A 25469-nucleotide genomic window follows, 5' to 3' on the forward strand; every position below is an offset into this window, starting at 1 on the left:
ATGAAATTGTGACCAGGTAGAAGTTTACCTCAATTCTTGTACCAAAACGTATCTGCAAAAGTGAGAGTGTCCTTTCCAAAGCTTGGCCACCAATGAGCTAACCATTGCCCAGCTAAACGGAACTATATTTATGACATTAAAGAGTAAGAGAGCTAAGTATCAGGGGGTAGCTTTGTTAATCTGTATCCACAAAAACAACAAGGAGTCCGGTGGCATCTTAAAGACTAATACATTTATTTGTGCATAAACTTTTGTGGGTAAAAGTCTCACTTCTTCAGATGCATGGAGTGAAAATAACAGATGCAGGCGTTATTATGCTGATATGAAGAGAAGGGAGTTACCTCATGATGGCACATATCATATATATATATATATATATATATATATATATATCACATTAGTAGATGTGCAGGTGAATGAGTCCCTGATGGTGTGGCTGATGTGGTTGGGTCCTCTGATGGTGTTGCCAGAGTAGATATGGGGACAGAGTAGGCAATGCGGTTTGTTACAGGAATTGGTTCCTGGGTGTGTGTGGAGTTGCTGGTGAGTATCAGAGGAACCAACCATATCAGTTACACCAGCAGGGACTCATTCACCTGCACATCTACTAAAGTGATATATGCCATCATGTGCCAGCAATGCCCCTCTGCCATGTACATTGGCCAAACTGTACAGTCTCTATGTAAAAGAATAAATGGACACAAATTGGACACTAGGAATGGTAACATACAAAAGCCAGTAGAAGAACACTTCAATCTTCCTGGACATTCTATAACAGATTTAAAAGTAGCCATACCTGAAAAAAAAATTTAGAAACAGACTTCAAAGAGAAACTGCAGAACTAAATTCATTGCAAATTTAACACCATTAGTTTGGGCTTGAATAGGAACTGGGAGTGCTGGCTCACTACAAAAGCAACTTTCCCTCTCCTGGAAATGACACCGCCTCATCATTTACGTCCACCCTGATTGAACTGGTAAGCACTGGTTCTCCACTTGTGAGGTAACTCCTTCTCTTTATGTGTCAGTATAATAATGCCTGCAACTGTAATTTTCACTCCATGCATCTGAAGAAGTGGGTTTTTTATCCATAAAAGCTTATGCTAAAATAAATCTGTTAATCTTTAAGGTGTCACCAGACTCCTTGTTGTTTAAGAGAGCTAAGTATGTATTGCTTGGCTAAGAGATACCCAGACAAGTATGTGATAGCGGATTATCTCTAATAAAAGGTTATAAACACCAAAGAGGAAGAGGAAATAATTTATTGCTGAACAAGCGGCTATAACTAAGCAGAGAGGAATTGAAATAAGAAATGAAATTTAGTGGTATTATCATAAAAGCTTCCTAAACAGTGAAATGTGTCTGTCTCAAAGGGAATTGGTGAAAATCTCATTAAGAGGACTTGTACAACTAGAGAGGACAAATCCCAAGGCAAGGTACTAAACCTACAGAGAAGGTTTGTACTGGCAGTAGGATGGATTGGATCATCATATTATTCATTTCTTCCAGGTCTGTGCCACTTCTAACTCTATGAATGTGCTGTCTGGACATGACTAACCAATCTGTATTTAAAAAGGTGCTGCAGAATTGTCACAACACTAAGCAACAGAGCAGGAGTGTTTTTGATGGATTAATTTAATTTATAATCTGCTTCTGTGAATCATCCCCAAGTACACAGGCTACATAGTTTAAAGTCGTCTTGGGTCAACTTGTGAATTTGTAAGTAATTTTTTCTGTGTCAACAGAATGTCCATTCCTATGGCTTATTTTCCTGTATAGGATAGGAAATCTTTTCAGTCTGGGAGCATCATGAAGTATAGAAATGTCATTAGGGCCCGATCCAAAACTAATTGCCATCAAAATCTGATTTTACATTTATTGCTAGGGCAGAGAGATCATTAATAAGACATACTGGCCATTGAAAAAATGCAGTGGAGGTGCAATATATGCTCCAAATATGCTACAGCCCTTTCAAAACACTTGGAATTCTTAGCGTGTCCAAAACATATGGCCAAAATTTCCATTTTGCATATTTCTAATAACTGTATATTAACATCACTTTGCATAGCCTAGACAGCATCACGTGGACTCTGTGAACTCAATTAAAGAAAGCGATTCTGTGTCTTGCTTTAGTTGATATTGTTTTTATCTGTTCACCAGATGTCCCTCAGAATATTCTGCATTCAGACCCCTTTCTCATTTAGCTTTAACTTTCCCCTCTAATTCTACATATTCATCTAAAGTCACCTGATGTATTAGAAATGTGGGGAGGAGTTTCCTCCCTGACCTTTGACATTTTTGAACCACTCTGGATGGGACAAGGCACCAGGAAACAGCTGATCTGGATAGCTGAAATTTCTCCTGGTGTAGGGAAATTTTCAGAGGGCACACAGTGTATGGCTACTCTGCCTTGCAAACTGGGCTCAGACTCAAATTTGAGCCCAACCTCCATCCCTTCCATCCCCATCCATACAATAATTTTTCTGACTTGGTCAGCAAGCTTTCAAGACCCAGGTCCTAGAACCCACTAGGGGAATCCTACTGGGACTCATGCCCAAACCCCAACATTTTGCAGTGTGGATGCAACTCAAGCCTTGATTCACAGACTCATTTTCTGGAAAGTTCACCAATGCTATCCCACAACCCCCTGGGCCTGTGTTTCTCGTCTGTTCTATCACAAAATGTCCCACTTGATTGCTATGAACCAGAAGCAACCCCACTTGGTTCAATACAGTTCAAATGAAGCTGCTCAGTGTTAATTCTTCCTTCCACACAGACCACTCACCTGGAAACACATAACGTCTCTTGTGTTAGTTATGGCCACAATAGGAAGAAGCTCTACACCAAGTGCACTGCCAGCTAGCCAGAAGAACACAACTGAATTCCGGTAAATCTGTGGTGTGAGGAGAGCAAAACATTTGATTTCAGTAAGAGTGCAAGAATGGTCATGCACACAAAGAATTTCAAAGATGCTTGAGGCATTGGGATCCACCAGACTGTCAGTGCAGATAGCAAGTCAAGAGGTAAGGTCAAGGGTTGTACAAGCATCTTTGGGAGCTCACCTCCTATGACAATTTAACCATGCTCTAGAGGCTTCAGAGAGCCCTGGTCCCACAATGTGCCTAACAATCTTCTAACAAGGGATGGTTATAACCCCTGAGTCACAGGAACCGGAGGATAGTCAGCAGCCAGTGGAAGAAACTTAAGAAGTGACTGGTTTTCCTGCTGGCTACCATAGGAGACTATGCTGATTGAGTAACTACAGCATATCCTGGAACTATACTCAGAGGACCTGTTTGGGGAGCAGGCCCGCAGCAGAATTGTTATCAAAGCAGCGGAGACAAATGTAGCCCCGAGCTGGAACCAGGTATGTTTTTGTCTCCATCTTTGTTGTTAATATACAGATTGGAGGAATTTCTGGCCTAGACGCAGTAACAATTATTATTATAACTTAGGGGTTGTATCATGTTTCCATTAAGCCCACTCCCTCCCCTAACCCACTCCCAATCAAATAGAATGGATACCAGGAACTTAAAAACAAAAAAGTTGAACTAGCAGTTATGAAATTGTCACTAGATACTCTCAGATTATTACAAAGATGGATTGGGCCAATAAAATTGAGAGACTTGGCATGGTCTTCCCTGCTAGCGTGCTGCACCATACAAATCAGCCATGCCAGACCACGCTGAACCCACCTGTCTGAGTACTCCAAACTGTACCAGGTGGGAGTATATGTAATCCATTGGTCCCACAGTATAAGTACTAACTGTCCCAAGGGGGCTGTATATAGTCCTGGGGCATGACTGAATGCAGGGTGCTTTCAAGAAGGCTGTAATATCTCTCCAACCTAAAGCAGCATCTTGTTGATTTTCTCATGGATTTTAATTCACTCCTGGCTGGTTATACTTCTGTACTTCTCACAGAGCAGGAACTCCAGGCACTTGGTTAGATTTTAAGGCAGGGAATTCATAGATTCCAAGGACAAAAGAGACCATTGAGATAATCTATTCTGATCTCCTATATAACACAGGTCATAGAAATTCCCTGAAATGATCCCTACAGCAAGTCTTTTAGAAAAACATCCAAATTTAATTTAAACATTGTCAGTGATGGAGAGACCCTTGGTAAATTGTTCCAATAGATAATTACTCTCTCTGTTAAAAATGCAAGCCTTATATCTGGTCTGAATTTATCTAACTTCAACTTCCAGCCATTGGATCACGTTATACTTTTCTCTGCTAGTTTGAAGAGCCCATTATTAAAATGTTTGTTCCCCCTGTAGGTACTTACAGACTAATCAAGTCATGCATTAACCTTGTCTTTGTCCAGAAAAATAAATTGTGTTCCTTGAGCCTATCACTGGAAGGCACATTTTCTGTTCCTTTAATTATTATCATGGGTCTTCTCCAAATTTATCGACACTCTTCTCAAACTGTTGACACCATAAATGGACACTGTATTCCAGCATCAGTTGCACTGGTGCCAAATACACATTGCTATCACCTGTCTATTCCTAATACCTGAGGTTCCTTCCAAGAGAGGTAGCCTCAGTGTGAGAGGATACCATGACATCATCTGGAAGTAGGGTCCCAACTACAGAATCATTTCTCTTCACTCCAACTTGATGTTCTCCTTCCCCAAGACTTTCATCCTCCTCAACACAAGACTGTCAGACTATAAAGCTTTTCTATGTACCTGTCTCCCTTAGCTCCTTCAGTGCAGCCATTCTGGTCTCAAGAGCCCATATGTGCTCTCTAAGGGCCATGAGTTGCTTGCACCAAATGCACACATACGGCACCTGTCCACAGGACCTCCTACTGGTTCCTCTAGTGAATCCATAATGCTGAATCTGTCATTGCATTAATTTCCATAGCAACAGATTTTGATGCCACAAATAGAGTTTTAATTCCAGAACACAGAAAAAAGGAAAAATATGTGTTGTGAAAGAGAATTCTTTTCAAAGACAAATATTAGAGATAATTGCAAAGTGAATATAGCAAATTACTTGCTAAGTGAATTTTCTATTATATAAATATTCTCTTTTTAGAAGATTATGCTGCTAAGAAGGGCATTCTCACCTTGAAGCTCTATAGGTTTAAAACAACATTCACAGATAGGTGATTAAATATGCTAATATTTGTCTCATTTTGATTATCCTTGATTACATGACACACGTCCTTTTTCTTATCAGATGATAAGATATTTTATATTAAAATTAAGAAATTATGCATGATTATTCTCAGTGGCATATGCACATTTCAGAAGGTGTTGGTTGCAGTGTAAATCCTTGTTTATGAGCTATAAATAGTCTTATATTTAGGATGTTTGTGACCCTGAGGGATTTACAAAATGCATTACAAAATTAGGGCCCAATAGGCGTTCAATGAGAGGCCCTGAAATTGATGTATGAGTTTTAATTTTGCCTAGGGTCATCCTACTTACACTCTAGTTCCCCTTTTTGATACTCTTCAGAGAGGGGAAATCACAAGACCTTTTTGCGTGCAACCTTGTACTTTGACCATTTCTTCTAGGATCTATCCTCGCCATCCCCTATCTTAATTGCCCTTTGAGGTGCTCCGGTAATTATCTAAACAGTCTGAGGCTAGAGACCTGAATGAGATGGTCTTCTTGTCATTTGTGATATGTAAACAGGCATTCTCCTATTCAGCAGTGGTACTGAAAGATTTGCAAGACCAGCCTTAAATGTAATTACAAAGTATTGTAAAATATACCTGAAAAATATATACATCCACATGTAGCGTCCTTGTTTAATGCTGAGGTGTCCACTCGGTTTTCTATATTAGTCTCTAGAAGAGAGAAAACAGATATCCCTTCACACAAGGCACTCACAGGCTCTACATTCAATCCCCCTCAAAACCCCCTTCCTTCTATAAGACCCAGGTTTTTCATACAAGGATAAAGAGGGTCACAGGGCTATGCATCTCTTAAACCCTACAGAAGCTCCCAAAACACAGTTAGGTGGAACTTCAGTGATGTTCAGACTTCATGCTAGCCCTCTATACAAGGATGAATTTCACCCACTGATGAATACCAACATGCAGATCCTGACCTCTGTATCCCTGCCTTTTGGGCTAGAGAGCTGTCCTGAGAGGGCAGCCAAAGATTTTCCTAAGGAAGGGGAAATCGCTGACTATGCCACCCTTTCCCCACTGTCCCCGCAATGAGTTATTCCTGCATAGACATAGAATATAGCCTAAGGGTTGTATGAGGCAGAGCTATACTGCACAGTGTTCTTGTAATCCTGGTTTATCCATAGGGGACCACTCTACCCAATAAAATTTAGAGCAGCCCTAATCTGCTCTAAATTGAGTGACCCCAATTTGTGCTGCAGGTGAAAAGTTCCCCTTCTAACATGGTCAACCCAACATATCTTGACTTGTCCTGGGGGATCTGGCTCACAGGGAATATTTCCTAGAGCTATGGATGGGATCTTGATCCAGTCCCTTCTGTGTATTTGGATGTGTTAGCAAACATTAAATCATTGGAAATTCAATCCAATGGAAATGCATGGGAAACCAATATAACTTCATGAAAACTAGAGCTTTCCCAGAGTCAGATTAAAATCAGCTATGGCTGCTGCTGATGCATCCAGACTCTTAGCAGTGAGCCTATGGGACTACAATGTAACACTAGCAGAAAAAAAATGCATCTGGATTTCTCCTAATTGTTCTGAGTTTGCCATAGACTTCAAATGCACTTTTGTTTGGGGAGACAACCTAATTAGAGTAAAGATCTCTAGGATGATAACAACTAAACAGAAGCAATTATAATTCACACCCAAAAACTACATTAAAAGAACATTAAGGTTGTGACACAAACTGAGAAAAGTAATAAAATGCACAGGTAAAGGAAGACACTTACTATACTGTATTTCTCCAATATTTAGGTATAACAGGAAATCTCCTTAACTCCTTCTTGATGTGCCCTATTGGAGAATTAGAGGGCATAAGGCAGGTTTCACTCCTAAGTGCATTTTCTTTCATTGTGCTTGTCTCAGCCTTCACATTCTTTTAACATAGGTGTGTGTGTGCGCGCGCATGTGCGAGAGAGAGAGAGAGAATTCATTTTTATACCAAATATGACAGGAAAATATATTAAAGGGGAACTGTGTAAATGTTAAAGTTCAAACCTGATCTTTGACATTTGGAAACCTTTAAACTGATGTTTTTAAAGGGTTCTAAATGTTTCCAAGAATCTCATTGGAAATACTGTTTCACTGGCACAGAACTTACATTTCACAAAGCGCTGAGTAAAATCTCTACTAGGTTAAAGCCTGCCCAGTCACAAATTATTTTGCTATTCACTGAGCAATAAAAGCTGTATTGATTATCTGAAATCATGTCATATGGATCAGAAAATTTTGACATCTTATTTGACATTCATTTTAGTGGCTCTTTAAAGAGTGTCATTTTCAAAGTTACTTATATTCATTTAATTTTTTTTTTATCTTTAGCTATTGCAATGCTGACAGGGATTTATAAATTACTGAAAATATATTTGCAGTGGTAGTGTAGCCATGGTAGATCCCAGGATGTTAGGGAGAGAAGGTGGGTAAGATAATATATTTCACTTGACCAACTTCAGTTGGTGAAAGAGAATGTTCGAACTCCACAGAGCTCTTCTCAGGTCTGGGAAAGGTAATCAGAGTGTCACATGGTGACATGCCAGTGGAACAGAGATTGTTAAGCATAAGGAGTTAACAAGAAACCATTCAAAATGAAGTGGGCAATTGACACCTTGTCTCTCAAAAGATATTCACATTTTCATTTTTATGATCAATACCAGTCTTGAAATATTTGAAATGGCAGTAAATATACAATATACAAAAAATATACAAAAAAAGAGGTAAAATCAGTATCTTGTGTCTCAATTATTGTTAAATGTTTTAGTTTAATACATTATTTGTTGTTAAGATTCTGTAACACTCTTATGGTACTCCAATTTTATAGTAACTAATGAAACTCATTTATTATAATGAGCCAATTACCTATAATCACAATCTCATATCTCAGAGTAATATACTTTAATAATTTCAGCCATATACCACAAAAGCTTATTGTGATGGAATGCACCCCTGTATTCACACACTACACACCTTTGTAATGCTCTGAATAAAAAATATGTCTTGTAAGATATCAGAAAATGAATAAAACTTGCAGGTCAATATATGGTGAAATATATGTAGCAACATTATATGTACAGTTATGAACATAAAATGAAATCATGTCTGGGGAGCAGGCAAGCCTGTTTCTCACATGTTTCTTAAAGATAAAGGACAAGAGGACACCCTACCCAGGTGTCAAAGCTGATTGGCAATCACCTTTCAAGCAGCATTTTTTGGCATGGAAAGCAGGGAAGCAAGAGAAATCTGCATTTCAACATATACAGGTGAAAAAAACAGCATAGAACTTCCCCCACCACACTCCATGTCTCCTTGCTGTCTGCTGGAAAGAATTTTATTGGGGGGGGGACACTCTCAGGAAAATGCATTTCAAAGGGTGATTGAACTATAAACTGAGGGGTAAACCACCCCAAATTCTCTTTCCCCACCCATCTCTCTTTCTTCCCGAAGGGGAAAAAAAGAAACAGCCATTGGACTTTGGGAGCTGATCCTAGTCTAAGAGTTTGGTCAGTAATGTTACTGGAACATGTGGTAAGAGACTTCATCTTGACCAAAGTCTAGTTTGTTAAGTTTAGGAAAGTATTGTATCTTTATTTTTGTAACCATTTATGACTTTAATGCCTCATTACTTGTATTCACTTAAAAACCTCTCTCTTTGTAATTAAATAAGTTTGTTTTATTCTTTAATCAAAACTAATCCAGTGTTGTAAACTGTGGGTAATTCCATTTGAGATAGCAAATGTTTCCTCTTGATCCCTTAGAGGGGCAACAGACCAAATATATGTGGACTGCCCAGGAGAGGTCTGGACAGGGAAGAACATGTTTTTTGGGGGAAATTTGGGACTGAGAGTATGTGGGGGTTACCATGTGGTAATCACAGCTGTGTTATCCAGAGATATTCCCCAAACTCTATTTTGTATTCCTGACCTCCATTTTTGAGCAAGCAAGAGTCACTCCTCCACTGGAAGCTGCAGGTCACATGGTACTTCAAAAAGTAGGAGAAAGATCATATGCTGTAGACAACATATAATTGGTGGGAAAACCAAAGTAGGGGAAAGGTCAGCAAATCATAACTCTCAGGTAATCAATGGTTGCAGGTTAAAAATAGTGAGCATGCACAAATGTTGGCAGTGAGCATGTGCAGTAAGATCTGACAGATATTAGAAAAAAAACTTCTAGAAAGTTCTGACAGGACAGTATAAAGGACAGTTGGCAGCAGAGAGATAGCAGGAGCTGAAGAGAGTTTGTAGAGTCTAGGAGTTGACAGAAAAAGGAGGGGGTGGAGATTAGGTGAAGAATAGAGGAGAGCAAAGTGAAGCAAAGCAGAGACAGGGAGACCTGAAGAAGAAAGCAGCAGCACAGCGTTCCTGTCCAGCAGCAGACGCGGGCAGCCGAAGTAAGCAGACAGAGTAAACCTGTCAATTATTAGTATAGTGTGTGTGCATGCACACTTGGGTTAGTGAAGGTGTGTGTTTGTGTTATGTTAATTGTAAAAGCAATATATATACGTAAGACTTACAGTACATTTAAGAATTGCTGTCAGCAGCTTATGACAGACTGGCCATCTGTAATAGAGTGCAACCACTGAGAAACATCTCAACTATATGTTACTGTGGTCTGAAGTGCTCTAACTTGTTGTAGGGGCTTTGTGTTTTAGATTATTGTATTAGGAATTATTATTTGTACCAATAAAAAAGAGCCTTATTTTGGAAAGAAATACATTTTTTTTGTCAGTCATTTATTGGAAGGCTGTATATGCGTCCTCCAGGTATTTCCTTAGCTACCCTAGAGACCTATACCTTAGGAAAACAGATTGGTTTTTAGGTGAGCTATTCTGGGGGTACCCTAAATCTGTTTTGGGGGTAATGGCTGCTGGAAGTCAGTGTGAGACCGGAATGTGTTGGCAGGCTGCTGCTATACACAGACACTCAGGGTGTTACCTGCATGATGGCAGCGCTGTTTGTGAGCAACTCAGTTGGGAGCTACAGTAGCAAAGCATTGTGAGATACCAAGGTTGCAGGGCAGATGGAGACAGCCCCTCACTAATCTCTTATGCACACACTTACCTCTAAGCACTTCTATAGCCCCATCACTTCACTTGACCACTCTTGCGCTAATGTTAAAAACACATGCAAAACTATTTTCAGGATCAGAACCAGAGGTGGTAGAGTAACCATGTTTTGTTGGTTATTTTTGGGGAGAGCTTTGCTATTTCAAAATTTCTTCCATTCCAGATATATATAAAAATGGACATTTCCCAAAACTCAAATTCTGAAGCAAAACTGTTTTGAGGTTTTGGGGTTTTTTGGACAAAAACCTCAAGAGTTTTTGCAACTGTGACTTCCCCCCATTTTACAGAAGGGCAGAAACAACCACCCATTATCTCCATATTTTCCTCTCTTCCTATATTCTAAATCTACCACATGAACTGCAGTTTTTCCAGGTCACCTGAGTGTGTATGATATTTGATCTGAAATTTGTGAGTCCTACTGTAATTCTACAATTCAGCCCAAATTATTCTCCTAGAGCAGGACAGGAATTAGATTGTCCACTCCTAATGACAGTCTGGTTCCTGTTCCCCACTCGTTCCCAAGGAAGTAACCTGCACCAGTCTCCTCCTACATGCTGCCTCCAGTTCAGGGGCTGGCCTCTCTGGGTAAGCAGAGCAAAGACTCACCACTCATCCTCTCCCACCTGCGTAGATGGGGCATAGCACACTGGCAGTTGCTTCCCTTCCCCTGTATACGCTTAGGTGTGGGTTACCTACGTAGTGGCTTATATGCCCCCCGTGCTCCTCTTCACAGCCACATAAAGGGACTCACAAAAAGTCAGCCCTATATAATTAAGTCTTGATACATTTTGTAGAAATCCTAAGATGTTTTTCAAAGATGCCCATCAACAGAACAGCAGATTTAATAGGAAACTTGCAAAATAATTTGAGTGACTTTAATTTTAACCATGTGTACCAGTTTTACCATGTACTATGCCCCTTATTTTTGTTCACATAGATCTGCTAACACTCATCAGTTCATACCACTAACAAAAATAGTGCTGTTCACTTTTTATGTTCTTATCAGCAATTAGCTCCCAGAGTAAAGTGATCCAGTTGCCATTTAAATCAATGGGAAACTATTGTTTTCAGTGGATACAAGATCATGCCACATTCCCCACCCTGTTTGCACCACTATAACACTTCTGTAGGGGAGCTGGGAATTATACCTTCATTTCCCAATTACTGGATTCAGGTAGAAAACTACAATCAGTCAGGGCATATGCAATTACAGGATTGGCCTGGGATTAAAGTATGTCAGGACTTGATAAAGTATGACCCCAAATCCTACCCAAAATAAATGAGTAACACTTTGCCTGATTTGGTCTCAAGGAATAAAACTTATCAAGACTCTGACATGATGCCTAAAAATTATGGCAATTCATCTCCTTTTTGAACCTGAAAATCACAGCACTTAGAAATGGAAAAAGATATATTAGAATGCTGGAGAACGTTATCAATGGCAGGGAGAGAGAGAGAGAGACAGACATGCGCACTGACATCAGTGGACTATAAATTGGCCACCGACAGGAGCTGTAGATATTTTACATGCCTCAGCTCAATAACACACAGTGGCATTGGGACATTAAAACATTTTTAGTTGACAGATAGAACATTGGCCAGGAAACTGAGGTTTATCATCTGATCAGCATAAAGTCTAATGAGTCATCATGCAGGAGCAGATATCAGCAATTGGCAGAATTTTCCTGAGTTAATCTGAAAGACAATTTACAAGTGTGCCTATTGCCGAAACAGCCATGAACCTCGGGAGTTTACTTGTTCCCTCATTAATTATATCAATATTGAAAGTTAAAGAAACATTAAACTTGCCCCTTTAAAATATAAGAACTTACATTTTCAGACTTGAGCTATAACTTAATCTCCCTATGACTGCATGACATTTAGCATGTAAGTACACCTCTACTCCAATATACGCTGTCCTCAGGAGACAAAAATTTTTTTACCGCATTATAGGTGAAACCGCATTATACTGAACTTGCTTGATCCACCGGAGTGCGCAGGCCCCTGCCCCTCGCAGCACTGCTTTAACCGAGTTATATCAGAATTCGTGTTATATTGGATCACATTATATCAGGGTAGAGGTGTATATGGTGTCTTCTTCTGCTCTGAATTGAAGTCACTGAGCGTTTTGGCTGTTAGAGGAATAGGAAGCAGAACAATCTCATGGTTAGTGAAACCTTTACTAGGAGTTTTCATAACAGCATTGACATGTCTGGCTATGCTACATAAAGAAAACTGATACGTTGTATAAAGTAGTTTACGAACAGCAGTTAGCAGGCCATTAAATTCATTACATAATAAAGATTATACGGATGAATGCAGTAAATGATTTAATTCCAGCAAGTCCTTAGCTGGACCTTCTGGTTGAGATTTTCAAGTATCTAGGGGATTTAGCCTCATGTACAACATAAATTTTAACCATTATTCCTAATGTTGTGGCTTCATTTAAATAAAAACAGCTTGGATTTCTTTTCTTTTTTTGTGATCATATTTCCTTCAGTTCACTTTGACATCAGTACAACAGATCAAAGAAAATACATCAGAACTGTAGTATCTGTACACAGTAAGTGATATGGGAACAGAGAAGGATATTCTTTGTAAATTGCCTATACAAACATAAAAATGCTGAATGGCAAAAGACTAATCATTTCTTTTTAAAGGTAATTATTTAGTGAGGACAATGGGGTCATTGTTTCATCAAAACACCATTAGAAAACTATTTGCTTTTGTAGTATTCACTGAATATTCAAACATTCAAAAATAATATCAAATTGTTTTAGATATTTATTTGGCTTCCACAAAACAGATCCTACATACTCCCTAATATTTACACTTGTTAAAACTTCTCTGATAGATGAATTAACAGAGTGGCAGCTGAACTAGTAGAGTCAAATCAAAATTTTGTATGTTTATGATATTTCAGCAGTTCAAGAAAGATGAATAGTAAAAGGTAAGTTTCCCACTGAGGATAAAAGGCTACTGATGAGCTGAGACAACAACCTAGTCGTGCTGATCAATATGTCTTATTGTTTCCTTCTAACTCCTCCAGTTATCTGTATCCATCTGTTGGCGTTGTCTTATGCTCAAATTGTAAAGTTCTTTAAGGGCAGGTATCATCTTTGTTCTGTGTTTGTATATTACTTAGCACAGTGGGGTCCCTGGCCAATGACTGGGGCTCCTAGATGGTCTGGAAATACAAAAAATAAAGATAATGTTAAAAAAAGCTATAAGCTATAATGGAACAAGCTGGTCAGACTAGATGATCATAGTGGTCTCTTCTGATCTCAAAATCTAGGAAAACAGATGTTGTGGCAATAGCATGCAGCTCTGGAAAAGCACCTGTTGTAGTGTTAATTTTGAAATACAAGAGTAACTTACACATAGTTTCTTTTTTTCCCTCCCCCCTTTCAGGAAAAAAAAATGGCGGAACCATTTCAAGTCACCTTTATGTAGACTAGTGCTTGACAACATTCATCCAAAGATAGAAAGTTCTGAGCAACTGGAAACAAAGAGTTATACTGAAAGCTCTTATGCAATGTACTATCATAATGTTTATTACACAGTGCCTAGAGGAAGTTGAACACACTGTACCTGGCATTGTACAAACAGAACACATAGTGTCTAATCATCATGATCCCATTTTGGAATGTGAGTGTTATTGTCATTTGTAGCATGACATGAGCCCTATTGACCTGAGATTTTAGAAATCATGAAGGTTAGAGTGAATCTCCACCCTTTCCCTATAGAGCGTATGTTTAATATTTCAATATTTCAAAACAGTTGCTCTATGCCTCTGTCCGCACTATACCTCTCTTTTATTGCAAAGCAACCAGTGACCTGGCTGGACCTAATGTCTGACTGATGATGCCTTGATTATATTACTTTTTGTTGTATCCAAGTCCAATTCATGGATATGCTTTAGTAACAGATGAAAGCATCAGTTTGGTCTACACGTCCTCTATAAAAAAAAGCCCAAGAAGCACATGAAGGAGAAAATAGAGACTGCACATCAAACATTCATAAGTTTAGAAACGACCCTGAAAGACAAAGCTAAAACATGGTCCCAATACACCCATTTAAGTGCTTGAGAAAAACCACAAAGCAAGTAGAAAAAAAAAAAGGAGAGGGTAGCATAAAAGCAGTGATTTTAAAGTGCTTTTCCATCTCCTAATTATCCAAGGTGCTGATACTTCCAGAAGGGGAAAGGGTTTATCTGAACAATTAACATCTGTCTACCTTTCTAAAATAGGAATAAAACTTCCAGTAGAGATATTAAGTTTTAGAAGTTTTCCTGAAGGAAATCCAAATGTTGTGTGTCACAGTGGAAGGAGAAGGAGAAAGAGTCAGAGGGTTAACTTCAGCTTGCTGTGTACTTATGCTACTGCTTGGGCCATCACCAGAACATAGTCAGATTGGCAATTGTATACTTAGAGCAAGCGAGGACTCAAAAGGAGTGATCCAAAAGATTTTTTTTAACTGCACTTTTGGAAAACTATGTCACTGATCGCCTTTATGTACATTTTCTTTTTGTTCCTCCTGCTCCATAGTGATCTAACAACAATGAAAGTGTCGCATTGACTTCACTGGACGTTGGATCAGTCCCATACAGCTTCTAACTGTCCTAACTAGGAAAGTCATTCTCTTTCCTTTCTAGTTTTTAAACAGTCTAGCTAAATGTCTCCTTAACTTCTGGCATTTCTTTTAATAAAAAAAGAAAAGAAAAGAGGTGATTGCTTAGAGACAGATTTTTTCCACCAGTCCCTAATACGAGTGGACAATATAGAGCATAGGTGATGCTTGAAAGGAAGTAAGCCTAATGGTAAAAATCACATTACATGTATACATCTATAATTGTTATGCACCTCAGAAAAAATATGCACACCAGGTAGTTTCATATTAGGCACTTAATACACATCTAGGAATGTAAGCAAAGATCATATTCTGCTCTCAGTTACGCTGGGTCTAACCCATAGTAATATCAGTGAAGTTTATGGGATTGCTCAATTCTAACCCAGTGTAACTGAGAAGAATCTGGCTGTCTGTGGCCTGTTTTTTCAGAGATATTGAGCACCCATAGCTTCCCCTGATCTGGAGTGTCTCAGCAACTAAAAATTTGGCCAAACCATCAGCTGATGATCTGCACAATATTTATGTCACCTTATCGGCAGTATCGAGCCTTTTAAACTGTATTTGCTGCCACACAATTAAAGAGAATTTAGGATAAAAAATGTAACTTGTTACTTTTGGTTGGGAATGTTGGGAAAAATACCACATAGTTTTCAACAAATCTACGTCAGACTTCAATAGAGCTTAGGCTGGATTTACACAAGTGTAAATGACAGCAGAATTTGACCTTAGCTTTTTGTAATATGACAACCTCTCACCAAGAAATGGAAGTGATACCAAAATAGTCACCCCTAGTTACTACAATCAAAGAGTGATGGATAATGCTCCCCATCTGCCTGTAGCAAGCACTTAAGGCTCATCCCTGCCAGGGCTGAATACCTCCTGTAAGGTCATCTGCACCCTCACCTCACACAACAGTAGTGTGTAAGCTCTCAAAACCTCTCAGGACAGTCATCTTAATAAACAAGCAGCTCTGAGTTGCACACACCCCTAATTTCTAGAGCTGGGCAGAGAAAGGTAATTCCATTTCATGAAGAATTTTGATTTGCTGAAATTGGGTTTTGCTCCAATTTGCATCAAAAACCAAAAATCTCAAAGTTCTCTTCAAAAAGGAATGCAACCCTAGCTCAGGGGCAGTACACATGGCAGGCTTCCACAAAGACATTGACCCCAGAAGCCAGGTGGATCACTTTTCAGGGACAGTCTGGCAGGGGGATGCTGAGGAGTGGGGTGGGTAACCAGGCAAGAAACCAGCCAAGTTTCCTATGGGTTCTGTCATAACATCATCCAAATCAACCATTTCCACAAAAAAGTGTTTCAATTTCAATGGATTGGCAAATTCCAATGATGTATTTCATCTGATTTTTTCAGCCAACTATATTAAATTACCCCACCCACACACTCATGTCATGCCAGCATAAGACAGAAGTAAAAAGATTAGGGCCCGTCTTAGTGCCCTAATGCTCTGTATAATTTATGTATACTGTATAGTCTACATGTTGGTCTGATGGTTGTAAGGGTTTCAAGTATGACTATCTTGGACTAAATCAACAGGGTCGTTGATAAATGAACATGGAAAGGCAAGACCGTGACCTTGAAATAAGTTGTCCCTCAAACACTTGATGGAATGAAATGGGGAGTATTACAAAACACTTGAGACAATGCCAGGGCCTTTTGCACTGATTATCGGCTTGGTCCTCTGTGGAGATCAAGCTAGTTTTGAGCAAGCAGGTCCAAGTCTGAGAAGCTAAGACAAAGGTCTGCAGGCAGGAATTTCAGTCAGTCCCACAAGGACAGAGGATCCCACAAGAACCCATACTTCATAAGTTGGGGTTCTAGGAAGCGGACCTGCCTAGGATCTCAGCCAAAGAATGGCAACCCTTTAAGTTACATAGACTTGCTATAGACTGTATTTTGCTAAGAGAAAATGATTTATTTATGATTGTTCCTACTGTTAAGATTAAAAAATACTTTCCTTTAAAAAGGCTGTTGGGGCATTTATATGTACTTCTGGTCATAAGCTCCCAAAGGGAATAATAGTACGTATGAATTCCAGTGAGCTGCTGGGTAAACCTATTACCCAGTCTAAGAGTGGGAGACTTGTAGGGGTGCAAGGGCAGAGTCTCGAGGAGAAAGGGCGGTGGCAGGGGGGAGGGGCTAGGGTGAAGGAGCATCATATTGCATGCTGCTCCCAGGGGCTTGTGCGTGACGAGTGATGCAGTCAGCAGTGTGTGTTGCATCACATCAGTGTGGAGGGGAGGGGCACTTGGGCCCCACCTGCTCCAATCCCTGTGGTTGGGCCCTGCTGCGCCCAGAGCCGGCGAGCCAGCAGTGTGGCCCGTGTTGCCGGGGCGGGCCAGGGTGGGGACACTGGTGCTGCCTGAGGGGCCCAAGTTCCTGGACAGGAAGCAGCATGGCGATCGGGTGCTAGACAGCCCCAACTCTGGTCTGCTGCCCAGGCCCACCCACTGGTGGCTGGCCCCAAGCATGCTGCGTCCTCAAGGCTGCCTGAGCCAGATGCCATGGGCCAGGTGCTGCCAGTGAGTAGAGCCCTGAGTGGTTGTATCCACATTTCATTGACTATCTTCAAAAATGGTCCACGGACATCCACGGATTTGCACGCTCTACTCATCATCTTCAGTGGACTTTTGGACAGGCACTTGGTGAGAGCAGAATTGATAAGCAAGAGAATTTTACCTTGAACCTTATATGAGGAAGTTACAAACCATAAGTGTGATCCTGCTCCCACTGAAATCAATAGCAAAATTCCCACTGATTTCAAGGGAAGCTATAGAAAAACTGTGTGCCCAATATTGCACTCCTTACTCAGGGAAACCTCCCATTAAAATGGAAGTATCAAAATATAATAAAATAAGTATAGTAATGAATGTTCATATAGCCCTTTGAAAATTATCTGTTGACTAAGATCTTGAACACATTCAAGGATTTGCATATATTTTAGAAAATCCATATTTGTGTATTAATATTGCACACCTTGCAGATGGTTCAGCAATTTTGTGCTTAAAGTGCATGTTGGAAGTTACAGCAAACACAGAAGGCATAATACTCAAAGGGTTTGACTTTGTTTCAGAGTTGCATTATTGATGATCACAGCCATTAATGCAGATCAATATTAAGCCACTCCGGTTGCGGTAATTTATACATTACACATGCTTTGGTTTTTATTTAATGTGATTTCATGAGAAATGACATTGGAATAATGCATGTCAAATGAAACCTCAGCCTGTGCATGAATTACAGTGGTAACATGCACACGAGTGCAACATTTTGAAATAATCTAAGTTTCAATGAAAAGCTTTAATTCCTCAAGGGAGATAAGATATTCCTATCTCCTATACTCAACTTATTAACATTGCAATTAATTCAAATTTTTAAAGACACAGATGAGACACACTGGATTTACAAAGGTAAATGGCAATTCCTGGGTATTCCCAGGAAGCCACTATATACATGTTAATTTGGGAACTCTTCCTCACATTGTTAGTAAAACTAGCCAGTAGTATATGAGCAGTTTATACAATGTGAAAGCTAATCTTCCTAGAGCTTCAGCAGTATGATATTGTTGGCTGTGTTTCTTTTTTGTGCCTGCATTGAATTCTTATAAAACAGTAAACTAATGTCTAAAAGTAGTCACATCAGCATACAGTGTCTGCCTCTTGTTATTGGTACTAAAAAAATAATTTTAGGGTATAAACCAGCGACTATGGACTCTGATTTTCCTTTACTGTATTTCCATAACAATCTAATCTTTTCATCGGACCATACAGTGAACTTCCAGGACAAAAATCTCAAACAGCCCCACCTGAGGTAAGATTTCCAAAGCAACACCAACATGCTTCTAGAGTTCCTGCCCAGCAGGGGACAATGGTGCTGTGTAGCCATGGATCTACCAGACCTTATTCTGGTCCCGTCTTGCCCTGCTCTGAAAACTCCCTGTGTTAGACAGTACAGAGGGAACCTCCGTGCAGCTGTATCCGTTGTGGTCATGGATGTATACCTCTCGTGTAGCCCCCCCAATACTTTTCAACGTTCCTTCTCCACCATTCCACCATGGAAGTGAGGTCAAGAGAGACAATTTGTTGGTGGTCAATGCTAATTTATAAAGTTTTACATGCCCTGTAGTGCACACGGGGCCAACCTGCATTCCTTCATTGGAGATGCAACATGCTGCATATCACATGACAGGCAATCCCAGACATGCATGTTCAATGCTACCTCACTCCCATGTGGTTGTGCACAAAGTAAATACTTCATCAACCTGCACACCTAGTTTTTTTTTCCATGTGTCTGTTACAGCTGTCCCCTGCGGCATTCCGTTTTCCCCTCTCCACTAGATTCTTTTAAAATAGGTTATAACCACTGATTTTAACCTTCCAGTTGTGTGATACTATACCCATCCAGGGTTTCAGTAAAACCACTAGATCAAATTTCATGCTCCTAATGAGAATTTCATTCCTCATGTTGTTACCCAGGCTTCTAACACTGGTGTAGAGGCAACTAAATTTTTTCTTCTTTCATGTCTTTTGGTTCTTTGATTAATGTTATTCTCCACACTCTTGATTTTGTGTGGCATGCTCATATCTTCCTCTTTTGCCATTAGTTTAACCCCTTCTGACTACACTAGTCAGTCTGTTCCCACGTAGCCTGGCCCCCTTCCACTGAGGTAAAGGCTATGCAAGCTATACAGCCCACTCTTCACAGAAGGTGGACCAAGTGTTCCCCAATCCATAACCTCCACCACTTACATAGGCAGCAATTCACTTCCAGAATCTTCTGGCTTGTCTTCTTCACTCATGGGATTCTCTGCTACCATGGAGTTTCTTGCACTTCCCCTCTGAGAATCTGGTGCTGGCCACTGTCAGAAGAGTATTTTACACTAAATGGACCAAAGGTCCAATGCAGTACAGCAATTCCTTTGTTTCCTCCAAAGATTAGAAACAACTTTAGTGTGGTTTGATTAGTACTTTGTCAGCTGAGCAGTACATTATATATTTTCTTATTCTTGATCTCATTCATTCCCATAAGTTATTTCTTCGAAACATATATTAGCGCTTTATTTAAAGAATTCAGCTGGATTTAGAACTTCATTTAATCCATCACTGAAAATGGTCCCATTTCAGTGCAAAAAGAGTCAGACACAACCAGTTTTGGATTCACAACAAAATATGAAATCTTGGCGTTCTGAAATGTTGTTATAAATATACTGTATAACTCCATTGTTGTGAAAGTCACACCACATTCCTTTCAAATGTTCACAAAACCTGGGAATCTTTAATGGGTTTTAAAGAGGACAAAGACAGTCAGCTTTAAGTGCATAATACCATAGAGGTATTGGTTGTGAGAGCACCTCAGGGCTACTGAAACCTCACCTGGCAAATTGTTCTTCAAAGTGAATATGAATGCACCACTTCAGCATAGAGTGAAGGCCAAGCTTAGAATAATACTTGGACAAAAAAACATGCATCACAGCCGCAGGAAGTATAAGTGTTTTCCAAGGGCTGGAGCCAACAAGCTGCTGAAGTGAGATAACATTCAGTAGAAGATCCCTGCATCAGGACCTCACTCTGAATGTGACTTTTGTTACATTGTTTGCAAAGCAGTGGGCTCACTAGTGAAATGGTCACAAAGGGAGAGAAACTGGGCCCTGGGACTGAATGCCAAACTAGCTGATAGAAACAGCATATGTCAAAGTCAGTCTAAGGGAAAATGCAATGGAGGGAGGCGGGGGAGGACTAAAGACCTATGCAATCTGATGCAAAAATACCAATTTTAAAGTTCACTCTCTGACACATACACACACAAAAAAATGCCCAACCTCCAACCAAACACTTTTAATATTATTTCTCTGTCAAAACCAAAAAGGACCCAAAAATTTCACCCCAGAGTTGAAGGTAGTAGCAGGGCCAGCTCTGAGAGGGACTGAGCGACCCACCGCCGAATTGCTGCCAAAGACCCGGACATGCCGCCCCCTTTCCGTTGGCCGCCCCAAGCAACCTGCTTGCTGCGCTGGAGCCTGAACCCGGCCTTGGGTAGTAGAGCCCTACACTCCATGTTTGATTGTAATAATAATGTTGACCAGTAATGGATGCATCAGAAACAGAAACACAAACCAAATACAATGGGCTCAGTGCTATATCATGTGCCATCAGAAAAATGGTTCTTGGATAATCAGAGATGATCACCAGGGCTACAGGAGATCAACTCAACTTGACACTGGTTCTGAGGGATTGCCAGGCCATAAACCTTTATGATGCATTAAAAAAAAACATACTGGGGCAAAACTCAGCCCTAGTTATCACTGGCAAACAGGAAGTTGTGCCTTCTTACACTGGGCTTCAGTTATGACTAATTTCCTTTAAACAATATATACATATGTATATGTATGCACTGTAGTATATGACAGACCACTCATACAAAACATATCCCTTTGCTGTTACTTTTTCTTTGGCCTACTGTAGGTCACTCTGTTCTGTCTACCTTTTGTGTCTTGTCATTAACATAGCTGCTGGCCTGAAAAGGTTCTTTTTACTACATGTTGGTAAGCAATCGAGCAGAATGGGGCAGTGATTTGTGGCAGGTGCACCTAGATCCTTCGCAATACAAATTTTATAACAATAGCATATTACACACAAAAAAAGTGGAAGCGGGGAGACTAAGAAAAAAAATCACCCATTAACCACCACAAATAAATTGTATTGTACTGTGTTGTGTGTATGTATTAAGATGGCCATGTTGGAATGTTAACTTATCCTGAAGTTTCAAGAGCGTTAGCATAAATATTTGCCAGAAAAACTACCTGTACAGCTGAGAAGTTTTTTTTATTCACATTCATTTTCTTCTCTTAAAAATGCAATAATCCATTCAGGGAGGAGAAACTAAATCTTGGTTATTGGTGTCACACTGCGAACGGCGACCAGAGAAAGATGAATTGCACGGTTTGCAAACAACCCATTGGATGAGATTATTTGGCAAAACTTACAAGTAATGGATAGAACTCACAGAACTCAAGATGGCTTGATGAATGATATACGATCAGGGAGAAAAAAGATCCTCAGCTGGTGTAATTTTGTCTTAGCTCTATTGATTCTAGTGGAGCTCTGACAGTTTTGCCATCTGATAATCTGCCACATTGAATACTACTAAAAAGAATACTTCTATCAGCTCTTCTCTTGAAGCTAATTACTGATCCTACAGGCTTAACATTGCAGCCCGTAATTACTTACAGAAGGCCACCACACAGATGGAAGGGGAAGTTGGAGGGCTATTGAACACAGTGCATTTTATCAATGTGCTACCATTACCAGAAACACTGTGCTAAACACCTGACCCACTGTAAAAATTCAGAGTTCAACACCCCCCTCAAAATTTTTCATTTGTTACCTGTGGTGAGGTGGTACACAGCAAAAATTGCAGTATGAAGCATAAAGACACTGGTTTAGGACCCCAGAGAAAGAGCTTTTAATAAATTGCCAGCAAAGTACTCTGGGACTTCTTCACTTGTTGATCAATATCTCTTTGTTTCTGCACTGATATTTTTTTTTAAAAAACTTATAGGGTGGAAAAGTTCTAAATATAGTCACTGGTGTACATTACCATGAAAAGCAGGTTCTGAGATTCCCACCGCTTTCATGAGAAAACGGATGAAAGTTAAGTTTGCGTGTTTATACAATGAAAGCAACCCAACCACACAAAGATAATGGACATGAAAAAAAAATCAACCAACACAAACATTACCACATTATTGCAATCACGAAGTTATCCAGTAAACAATGGAGAACTAAGGCTAGAATAAAGAAACCTAATCCAGTGGAGAGCCAAGTTATCAAATTTGGGGAAATTGTTTGCTTTAGAAAGAGAGAGAACAAAGAATCTAAATTAACTGCAGCCACAGTAAAGCCATAAGTGGGCCTGCCGAGTCTCAGCAGGAGCATACTGGAATAAATGAACCAGTGAATCACTTTCCATGAATGGAAAGTAACGAGCCCCTTCTGTGAAGAGAGGGGAAAATTGAAACAGAGAGAAAACAAGGATCAGATAACTTCCCCTATCTGTAAGAACCAAAGCAGAAATAGACGGAAAATGACTTGAAAAAACCAGATCAAGCATATATTGGATAGCAGGTGGGCAAAGGAAGCATATTATGGACCTTCCTTAAAATAAACAACCAAAAATGTGTTAAGACTTCACTTTCAACCCCCTTTTATTTGCTTTCTACCAACATGCCCACCACCATGACTCAGTGGGTCACAGCTATGCCAAATTCAGGACAAACTGCTGAGAAATTGGGAAACATCCCCCTAACTGGTTGTTATTCTATTATTAGATATACCAAGCAAAACAAAGTAAACTGTCTCACCAAGTCTAAACTCAAGTCTTCTTAAGCATCCCAGCCCTTGTTTCACCATAATGAGTGGTTACTGAAAACCAATTTCATCTATCAAAGAGTTCTTCTGATCTCAAAAGATCAGTCACATACCCAGATCAATATATAACTCAGATCTTACCCAATAATCATGCTGTTGCCAGTCTTTTAGATTATTTAGATTATTTATAAGTGTCATGGTATAATTCCCCACTGTGAACCTTAGCGTCCAAAAGGTGGGGTACCAGCATGAATTCCTCTAAGCTCAATTACCAGCTTAGTACTTGTAGCGCTGCCACCAATCAGGAATTCCAGTGCCTGATACACTCTGGTCCCCCCGAAAACTTTCCCGGGGACCCCCAAGACCCAGACCCTCTGGATCTTAACACAAGGAAAGTAAATCCTTTCCTTCACCATTGCCTCTCCCAGACTTCCCCTCCCTGGGTTACCCTGGAAGATCACTGTGATTCAAACTCCTTGAATCTTGAAACAGAGAGGAAAATCCACCTTCCCCTTTCCTTCTCTCTCCCCCTCCCAGACTGTCCCTGAGAGAGAAAGTAATCCTAACACAGAGAGAAAATTACCTCTCTCTACCTGTTTCCCTCCTTTCTCCCCACCAATTCCCCCGGTGAATCCAGACCCCGTCCTCTGGGGTCTCACACCAGAAAAAAAAACATCAGGTTCTTAAACAAGAAAAGCTTTCAATTAAAGAGGGAAAACCAGTAAAAATTATCTTTGTAAATTTAAGATGGAATATGTTACAGGATCTTTCAGCTATAGACACTGGGAATACCCTCCCAGTCTAAGATACAAGTACAAATAAAAATCCTTTCAGCAAAATACAAATTTGAACTCCTTCCAGCCAAATACACATTTGAAACTCCTCCCAGCCAAATACATATTTGCAATAAAGAAACAAACATAAGCCTAACTCGCCTTATCTACCTAGTACCTCACTATTCTGGACATATAAGAGACTGTATCAGAGAGATTGGAGAGAAACCTGGTTGCACGTCTGATCCCTCTGAGCCCCCAGAATGAACAACAACCAAATACTAACAGCACACACAAAAACTTCCCTCCCTCAAGATTTGAAAGTATCCTGTCCCCTGATTGGTCCTCTGGTCAGGTGACAGCCAGGCTCCTGAACTTGTTAACCTTTACAGGCAAAAGAGGACAGAAGTACTCTCTGTTCTATTAACCCTTAACTATCTGTTTATGACAATAAGAGAAAAGAAAGTGTGGTTAAAATTGTTAAGGAAGTAATATACTTACAAACATTGCAAAGTTCTTGATCAGGTTTGTAGCAGTAATGTTATAGACAGCTGGCTTGTAAAGTCTCTGGCAACTTTCAAAAGATTGGAAGGTTGTAAGTCCATAGTGTATATGGTCCTTTCAATTTAAGTCCATAGTCCAGAGATCAGAGCAGGAAGAGGAAAAATGGAGATGCTTCCGGGTCCTGGCTAGACTGGATGAAACTACCTTGTGGGTGTTGCCCAGAAATATAGCACATAGGTAGATGCCAGTCAATATTTATAACTTCTGATACAAAATATATTCATACGAACAGGATACTCATACTCAGCCAATCATAACGTTTTACCTTACATGACATTTTGTACAAAGATTGTTGCAAATGTCTAACAATGGTAATATCAGGGATATAAATAGTCATGTTTCAATCATACAGCATCACAATGCCATAAGCGTCCAGATACTCATGCAAATATTTGCCTTAAATCTGTGCTAAAAGTGATTTATACATGCCCTCCTCCTGCTTATATAAAGTTTCAGTTACCAGAGATACCACTCGGGTTAGGTAACCAATCAGAGAAGGAAAAGGAAATTATGAGTAGTGAACACTCAAAGTCATACATTTAAAGAAAAAAGAAGTTCATTGATCAGACAGTTTTCAGGCTATGATTAAAGGCCTTTTTTTTAAAAAAAATAGTGCCTAAAATTAGACATATTAGAATATTTGTGACACTTCCAGCATCAACACTTCTGGTAAGAGTGTCATGAATGCTTGTGTGACTAGATATTTCCACAACTTGTTTTTAGAGACCTAAATAGGATACTTTGAGTGTCTAAAGTGCAGAGAACCACACTCATTTCCATGGAAGTCATTGTTTATTAGCTATTCTCTGTGATGGTTAGTTATCTCAATGGTATTCTTGATCACTGAAAAATCAGACCTCTTATCTTGGCCAAAATATTCATCACAGTAAAACTAATGTATAAATGGCA

The 25469-nt window shown here is 39.8% G+C and overlaps 1 long non-coding RNA gene across 1 annotated transcript in view; it reads left to right on the top strand.

Moving 5' to 3' along the window:
- Positions 1-462: 462 nt before the first annotated feature.
- LOC115660023 overlaps positions 463-25469 on the top strand; it is a 95021-nt gene continuing 70014 nt past the window's right edge. Inside the window, exons 1-2 of the long non-coding RNA XR_004002714.1 lie at positions 463-527; positions 16880-16882. This is a non-coding gene — a long non-coding RNA (uncharacterized LOC115660023). The remainder of the gene's footprint in view (positions 528-16879; positions 16883-25469) is intronic.

The sequence above is a fragment of the Gopherus evgoodei genome, chromosome 11 (assembly GCF_007399415.2).
Source record: "Gopherus evgoodei ecotype Sinaloan lineage chromosome 11, rGopEvg1_v1.p, whole genome shotgun sequence".
Lineage (NCBI taxonomy): Eukaryota > Metazoa > Chordata > Testudines > Testudinidae > Gopherus > Gopherus evgoodei.